The following is a 9120-nucleotide window of genomic DNA, read 5'->3' on the forward strand; positions in this document are numbered from 1 at the left end:
ATTGAAGGTCCCCAAGAACACAGTGGCCTCAGCGTCCCCAAGAACACATTCTGCAGCATTGAAGGTCCCCAAGAACACAGTGGCCTCCATCATTCTGCAGCATTGAAGGTCCCCAAGAACACAGTGGCCTCCATCATTCTGCAGCATTGAAGGTCCCCAAGAACACAGTGGCCTCCGTCATTCTGCAGCATTGAAGGTCCCCAAGAACACAGTGGCCTCCATTATTCTGCAGCATTGAAGGTCCCCAAGAACACAGTGGCCTCCATCATTCTGCAGCATTGAAGGTCCCCAAGAACACAGTGGCCTCCATCATTCTGCAGCATTGAAGGTCCCCAAGAACACAGTGGCCTCCATTATTCTGCAGCATTGAAGGTCCCCAAGAACACAGTGGCCTCCATCATTCTGCAGCATTGAAGGTCCCCAAGAACACAGTGGCCTCCATCATTCTGCAGCATTGAAGGTCCCCAAGAACACAGTGGCCTCCATTATTCTGCAGCATTGAAGGTCCCCAAGAACACAGTGGCCTCCATCATTCTGCAGCATTGAAGGTCCCCAAGAACACAGTGGCGTCCATCATTCTTAAATGGAAGAAGTTTGGAACCACCAAGACTCTTTCTAGAGCTGGCCGCCCGGCCAAACTGAGCAATCGTGGGAGAAGGGCCTTGGTCAGGGAAATTCAAGAAATTCCGATGGTCACTCTGACAGAGCTCCAGAGTTCCTTTGTGGAGATGGGAGAACCTTCCAGAAGGACAACCATCTCTGCAGCCCTTCACCAATCAGGCCTTTATCATAGAGTGGCTAGACGGAAGCCACTACTTAGTAAAAGGCATGACAGCCCACTTGGAGTTTGCAAAAATGCAGAACAGCAACCCTAAGCACACAGCCAAGACAACGCAGGAGTGGCTTCGGGACAGGATGTCCCCGAGTGTCCCAGCCAGAGCCTGGACTTGAATATGATCAAACAGCTCTAGAGACAAGAAAATAGCTGTGCAGCGACGCTCCCCATCCAACCTGATAAGAGCTTGAGAGGGATCTGCAGAGAAGAATGAGAGAAACTCCCCAAATACAGGTGTGCCAAGCTTGTAGCGTCATACCCAAGAAGACGCGATGCTGTAATCGCTGCCAAAGGTGCTTCATCAAAGTACTGAGTAAAGGGTCTGAATACTTATATAAATTTGATATTTCAATTTTAGTTTTTAATACATTTGCAAACATTTCTAAAACCGATTTCATCCATTTTAGAATAAGACTAATGTAACAGAATGTTAAAACAGGTGTCTGAATGCACTGTATGTGTGCAATCATTCATCCATTTTTTAAATATTTTATTTTTTACATTTTTCTATTTGTGTGTGCATTTATTTATTAATTGAGCTCTGATTTCGGCAGCTTTGGTTCTCCCCTTAATTGTATAATAATCCTGGAAGATGAACATTGATGATGTACAACAACAAGATGCAATGATTCACCAAAGGCCCACCTGTGTTAGCGAGGAGCAGAGTCTTGCGGTCGGGTCCAGCATTCTCGTAGGAGATGTCCATCCTGAAGGTCTCGTTCTCTAGGGAAGCTGGAGGTGAGGACACTGAGAAGGTCATTGAGTCCATAGCGGACCAGCCAACCGACGCCGCAAGACTCTGGATGTACAGAATCTCCCGCTGGTCCACCTGAGACCAGAAATCAGTGAAGGCTGGTGTTACTATGAATCAGAAGGGCAAGCACGGGAATTTCCCCACTTTTTGTAAACAACATTTGGCCCCCATTTCAACGTAACCAAAAAAAACTAAAGCGTTAACACAAAATAATATAATAATAATATAATAATAATAATATAATAATAATAATATAATAATAATATAATAATAATAATATAATAATAATATAATAATAATAATATAATAATAATATAATAATAATAATAATATAATAATAATAATATAATAATAATATAATAATAATAATATAATAATAATATAATAATAATATAATAATAATATAATAATAATAATATAATAATAATAATATAATAATAATATAATATAATAATAATATAATAATAATATAATAATAATATAATAATAATATAATAATAATATAATAATAATAGTAATAGTCTGCTAAATGGCATATATTATTATTATTATTATTAACACAAAACACTGAACATCAGAACTTTAGTCATCAACGAACACTTCACACGAGTTGCTTCTTCCGCTGGAGAATATCTGTCGTTGTTATTCAGAATATAAACATATGTATTAATGCATGTCTATGTACTCAGCTGGAGAGAGTGTGACCTGAGGCCTTATCCAATCAAAAACACTGTAGAGAGTGTGACCTGAGGCCTTATCCAATCAAAAACACTGTAGAGAGTGTGACCTGAGGCCTTATCCAATCAAAAACACTGTAGAGAGTGTGACCTGAGGCCTTATCCAATCAAAAACACTGTAGAGAGTGTGACCTGAGGCCTTATCCAATCAAAAACACTGTAGAGAGTGTGACCTGAGGCCTTATCCAATCAAAAACACTGTAGAGAGTGTGACCTGAGGCCTTATCCAATCAAAAACACTGTAGAGTGTGACCTGAGGCCTTATCCAATCAAACACACTGTAGAGAGTGTGACCTGAGGCCTTATCCAATCAAAAACACTGTAGAGAGTGTGACCTGAGGCCTTATCCAATCAAACACACTGTAGAGAGTGTGACCTGAGGCCTTATCCAATCAAAAACACTGTAGAGAGTGTGACCTGAGGCCTTATCCAATCAAAAACACTGTAGAGAGTGTGACCTGAGGCCTTATCCAATCAAAAACACTGTAGAGAGTGTGACCTGAGGCCTTATCCAATCAAAAACACTGTAGAGAGTGTGACCTGAGGCCTTATCCAATCAAAAACACTGTAGAGAGTGTGACCTGAGGTCTTATCCAATCAAAAACACTGTAGAGAGTGTGACCTGAGGTCTTATCCAATCAAAAACACTGTAGAGAGTGTGACCTGAGGCCTTATCCAATCAAAAACACTGTAGAGAGTGTGACCTGAGGCCTTATCCAATCAAAAACACTGTAGAGAGTGTGACCTGAGGCCTTATCCAATCAAAAACACTGTAGAGAGTGTGACCTGAGGCCTTATCCAATCAAAAACACTGACCACGCTTCCTGTAAACAACATTTTGTTTCGGCTTGAATTGGAATTTATATCCTGTGGAGTTTCCTTCTGTTTGTTTCTCACCGTAAATATTGTTTTACTGAACAAATTAATCACAATATACTTTCCCAAACAGTGCAAGAAGAGTCTTATTTTTGTCTTCTTGTATAAACTACTGAGGCCATACAGTACCAGTCAAAGGTTTGTACACACCTACTCATTCTACTACTCAAGGTTTTTATTACTATTTTTTACATTGTAGAACAATACTGAAGACGTCAAAACTATTTAATTTTACCTTTATTTAACCAGGCAAGTCAATTAAGAACAAATTCTTATTTTCAATGACGGCCTGGGAACAGTGGGTTAACTGCCTGTTCAGGGGCAGAACGACAGCTGGGGGGGGTTTGAACTCACAACCTTCCGGTTACTAGTCCAACGCTCTACCCACTAGGCTACCCTGCCGCCTCTACACTCTAACCACTAGGCTACCCTGCCGCCTCTACACTCTAACCACTAGGCTACCCTGCCGCCTCTACACTCTAACCACTAGGCTACCCTGCCGCCTCTACACTCTAACCACTAGGCTACCCTGCCTCCTCTACACTCTAACCACTAGGCTACCCTGCCACCTCTACACTCTAACCACTAGGCTACCCTGCCGCCTCTACACTCTAACCACTAGGCTACCCTGCCACCTCTACACTCTAACCACTAGGCTACCCTGCCTCCTCTACACTCTAACCACTAGGCTTCCTGCCACCTCTACACTCTAACCACTAGGCTACCCTGCCACCTCTACACTCTAACCACTAGGCTACCCTGCCACCTCTACACCTAACCACTAGGCTACCCTGCCGTTTCTACACTCTAACCACTAGGCTACCCCTGCCACCTCTACACTCTAACCACTAGGCTACCCTGCCACCTCTACACTCTAACCACTAGGCTACCCTGCCACCTCTACACTCTAACCACTAGGCTACCCTGCCACCTCTACACTCTAACCAATAGGCTACCCTGCCGCTCTACACTCTAACCACTAGGCTACCCTGCCATTTTCTACACTCTAACCACTAGGCTACCCTGCCACCTCTACACTCTAACCACTAGGCTACCCTGCCACCTCTACACTCTAACCACTAGGCTACCCTGCCACCTCTACACTCTAACCACTAGGCTACCCTGCCACCTCTACACTCTAACCACTAGGCTACCCTGCCACCTCTACACTCTAACCACTAGGCTACCCTGCCTCCTCTACACTCTAACCACTAGGCTACCCTGCCACCTCTACACTCTAACCACTAGGCTACCCTGCCACCTCTACACTCTAACCACTAGGCTACCCTGCCGCCCTATGAATACACATGGAGTCATGTCGTAATCAATAAAGTGTTAAACAAATCAAAATATAATTTTGATTTTAGATTCTTCGAGGTAGCCACCGATGACAGCTTTTTGGACACTTTTATCCTTCTCTTTACTGTTTGTATCAAGTGTCCCAGAGTAGGAGTGCTGATCCAGGATCTGTCTATTTAATCATATTAATTGTGATCTAAAAGGCAAAACGCATCCTTTACTCCAACTCAGTTGTAGGAATATGGGTCCTGGTCTCCCCTGTTCAAATAATCAAATAATCTTATTCATTATGAACAATCATCTGAAATCAGCAGGTTCTGGTTAGTTGTTAGGTTCTGCTCTTACCTCACATGGAGTCATGTCGTAATCAATAAAGTGTTAAACAAGAAAAATCAACAAGAAAATCAAATAATCTAAATCAGCAGGTTCTGGTTAGTTGTTAGGTTCTGCTCTTACCATGGTCTGTGTGAAGGAAGAGACGTCAACAGTGAAATTATCAGCCAGCACCGTCACCAGTCTGCCTAGTTTTGGTCGACGAATCACGTTGAAGGTAATGGTGCGGTTGGATGTGTCGCTCTTGTCATTGGTCAACGCCTGCAGGTCCTCCTTGGTGATTGGTGTAGTAGAGCCTGTTTATGGTGAAACAATATATCGGTAAATAAAATGCTCCAACATATGGACCCATTGAGGATGTAACCATGGCGCCGGAGAAGAAGGCTGACATTTTATTTATTCCCCAACAGATTGTTTTTTTTTGTGATGTTTGTAAGTTAAAAAAAAAAATGTTTGACTTATTTTGTACATAATGTTGCCGCTAATCGTCTGTTATGACCGAAAATAACTGCTGGACATCAGGACTGCGATTACTGACCACGGACAAGCAGAATCCTTTTTTTCCTTTAACGAGTCTGACGAGCCCCCTGACGCAAATTATATTCTGCTTTCTCAGGCCCAGATCCCCCTGTGATTTGTGTGAAGATGGGGCCAGAGGGCAGGGCTGCCATCTGAGAATTCGTAGGCCATCGAATAAAAAAAACATTCTGCTAGCAAACTTGCAATCTTTGGAGAATAAAATCGATGACCTGAAGAATAAACTTCCAACGGGACATTCGAAACTGTGACATCTTCACGGAGTCGTGGCTGAACGACGAAACTATCAACATACAACATACAGCTGGCTGGTAACTGTAACATCTTATGCTTCACTGAGTCGGGGCTGAACGACGACATCGTCAACATACGGCAGGCTGGTTATACGCTGTACCGGCAGGGAAGAACAGCGGCGTCTGGTAAGACAAGGGTCGGCGGACTATGTATTTTTGTAAATAACAGCTGGTGCACGGTTATCTAAGAAAGTCTCGAGCTATTGCTCGCCTGAGGTAGAGTATCTCATGATAAGCTGTAGACAACACTATCTACCAAGAGAATTTGAATCTGTATTTTTCGTAGCGGTTTACATACCACCACAGACTGAGGCTGGCACTAAGACAGCATTGAATGAGCTGTATTCCGCCATAAGCAAACAAGAAAACGCTGACCCAGAGGCGGTGCTTCTAGTAGCCGGGGAATTTAATGCAGGGAAACTTAAATCCGTTTTACCAAATTTCTATCAGCATGTTAAAGAGGCGCTCCACTCTCCATTTGGCAAATCGGAAAACTCTATCCTCCTGATTCCTGTCTAAAAAGTAAAAATTCAAGCAGGAAGCCCCAGTGGCTAGATCCATAAAAAAGTGGTCAGAAGAAGCAGATGCTAAACTACAGGACTGTCTGCTACACAGACTGGAATATGTTCCAGAATTCCTACGATGGCATCAATAAGTGCATCGCTGACGTCGTCCCCACAGTGACCCTCAAAAGTACATACCTGAACCAGCTGCCGCTGTCAATGAGCGGGACCCTAACCCGGAAGTTTATAAGAAATCCCTCCGACAAACCATCAAACAGGCAAAGCTTCAATAGAGGACAAAGGTTGAATCATACTACACTGGCTCTGACGATCGTCGGATGTGGCAGGGCTTGCAAACCATTACAGACTACAAAGGGAAACACAGCCGAGAGCTGCCCAGCGACACGAGCCTACTAGACGAGCTAAACTACTTCAATGCTCGCGTTGAAGCAAATAACACTGAAACATGCATGAGAGCACCGGCTGTTCCAGAAGAATGCGTGATTACGCTCTCCACAGCCGATGTGAATAAGACCTTTAAACAGGTCAACATTCACAAGGCCAGACGGATTACCAGGACGTGTACTGCAACACCATCATTAAGGTTACCGATGACACAATAGTGGTAGGCCTGATCACCGACAACGACTTGACAGCCTATAGGGACGAGGTCGGAGACCTGGCCGTGTGGTGCCAGGACAACAACCTCTCCCTCAACGTGATCAAAACAAAGGGGATGATTGTGGACTACAGGAAAAAGCAACCGGAAGGTTGCAAGTTCAAAACCCCCGAGCTGACAAGGTACAAATCTGTCGTTCTGCCCCTGAACAGGCAGTTAACCCACTGTTCCGAGGCAGTCATTGAAAATAAGAATTTGTTCTTAACTGACTTGCCTGGTTAAATAAAAAAAATAATGACACATAATGATACATAATGATACATAATGACACATAATGACACATAATGATACATAATGATACATAATGATACATAATGACACATAATGACACATAATGACACATAATGATACATAATGACACACAATGACACATAATGACACACAATGACACACAATGATACACAATGACACACAATGATACACAATGATACACAATGACACATAATGACACATAATGATACATAATGACACATAATGACACATAATGATACATAATGATACATAATGATACATAATGACACATAATGATACATAATGACACATAATGACACATAATGATACATAATGACACATAAATCCTTTAATAAAGTAAACAGATGCTGGGTAGCTACAGTGCCTTCGTTAAGTATTCAGACCCCTTGACTTTTTCCACATTTTAGTTAGGTTACAGCCTTATTCTAAAATATATATTTTTTTTTTTAAATTTCCCCCTCATCAATATACACACAATAGCCCATAATGACATCACAATACCCCATAATGACATCACAATACCCCATAATGACATCACAATACCCCATAATGGCATTTTAGCTGATATCACATTTACATAAGTATTCAGACCATTTACTCAGTACTTTGTTGAAGCACCTTTGGTAGTGATCACAGCCTCAAGTCTTCTTTGGTTTGACGCTACAAGCTTGGCAACCTGTAATAATAATAATATGCCATTTATCAGACGCTTTTATCCAAAGCGACTTACAGTCATGTGTGCAGACATTCTACGTATGGGTGGTTCCGGGAATCGAACCCACTACCCTGGCGTTACAAGCGCCATGCTCTACCAACTGAGCTACAGAAGGACCACGATGTATTTGGTGAGTTTCTCCCATTCTTCTCTGCAGATCCTCTCAAGCTCTGTCAGGTTGGATGGGGAGCGTTGCTGCACAGCTATTTTCAGGTCTCTCCAGAGATGTTCGATAGGGTTCAAGTCTGGGCTCTGGCTGGGCCACTCAAGGACATTCAGAAACTTGTATCGGAGCAACTCCTGCATGGTCTTGTGCTTTGTGTTGTAGTCCTGTTGGAAGGTGAATCTTCGCCCCAGTCTGAGGTTCTGAGCAGGTTTGCATCAAGGATGTCTTTGTACTTTGCTCCATTCATCTTTGCCTCGATCCCGACTAGTCTCCCAGTCTCCATGCTGCCACCACCATGCTTCACTGTAGGGATGGTGCCAGGTTTCCCCCAGAAGTGACACTTGGCATTCAGGCCAAAGAGTTCAATCTTGGTTTCATCAGACCAGAGAATCTTGTTTCTCACGGTTTTCGTCTCTTGGTGCCTTTTGGGAAACTCCAAGCGGGCTGTCATGTGCCTTTTACTGAGGAGTGGCTTCCGTCTGACCACTCTACCATAAAGGCCTGATTGGTGGAGTGTTGCAGAGATGGTTTTCCTGGAAGTTTCTCCCACCTCCACAAATGAACTCTAGAGCTCTGTCAGAGTGACCATCTGGTTCTTGGTCACCTCCCTGACCATGGCCCTTCTCTCCCGATTGCTCAGTTTGTCCGGGCGGCCAGCTCTAGGAAGAGTCTTGGTGGTTCTAAACTTCTTCCATTTGAGAATGATGGATGCCACTGTGTTCTTGGGGACCTTCAATGCTGTTTTGGCACCCTTCCCCAGATCTGTGCCTCTTCACAATCCTGTCTCGGAACTCTACGGTCAATTCCTTCGACCTCGTGGCTTGGATTTTTGCTCTGACATGAACTGTCAACTGTGGGACGTTATATAGACAGATGTGTGCTTTTCCAAATCATGTCCAATCAATTGAATTTACAACAGGTGGACTCCAATCAAGTTGAAGAAACATCTCAAGGATGATCAATGAAAACAGAATGCACCTGAGCTCAATGTCGAGTCTCATAGCAAAGAGTCTGAATATGGTATTTCTGTTTTACATTTTTTTTTTACATTTGCAAAAATGTTTTCACTTTGTAATTATGGCCTATTGTGTGTAATCCATTTTAGAATAAGGCTTTAATAAAACAAAATGTGGATAAAGTC

General features: G+C 43.0%; 1 long non-coding RNA gene across 2 annotated transcripts; it reads right to left on the bottom strand.

Moving 5' to 3' along the window:
* Window positions 1-2224: 2224 nt before the first annotated feature.
* LOC127907120 (uncharacterized) lies at window positions 2225-3325 on the bottom strand. Of its 2 annotated transcripts, XR_008063290.1 has the most exons (4): window positions 2990-3325; window positions 2703-2907; window positions 2621-2661; window positions 2225-2540 (listed from the first exon to the last, which is right to left on the bottom strand). It is a non-coding gene; the product is annotated as an uncharacterized LOC127907120 (long non-coding RNA). The 2 variants fall into 2 exon arrangements; XR_008063289.1 differs by lacking the exon at window positions 2621-2661 and having other exon boundaries at window positions 2228-2540.
* Between the last annotated feature and the right edge of the window lie 5795 nt (window positions 3326-9120).

This window comes from Oncorhynchus keta, chromosome 14, assembly GCF_023373465.1.
Source record: "Oncorhynchus keta strain PuntledgeMale-10-30-2019 chromosome 14, Oket_V2, whole genome shotgun sequence".
In the NCBI taxonomy this organism is placed as follows: domain Eukaryota; kingdom Metazoa; phylum Chordata; class Actinopteri; order Salmoniformes; family Salmonidae; genus Oncorhynchus; species Oncorhynchus keta.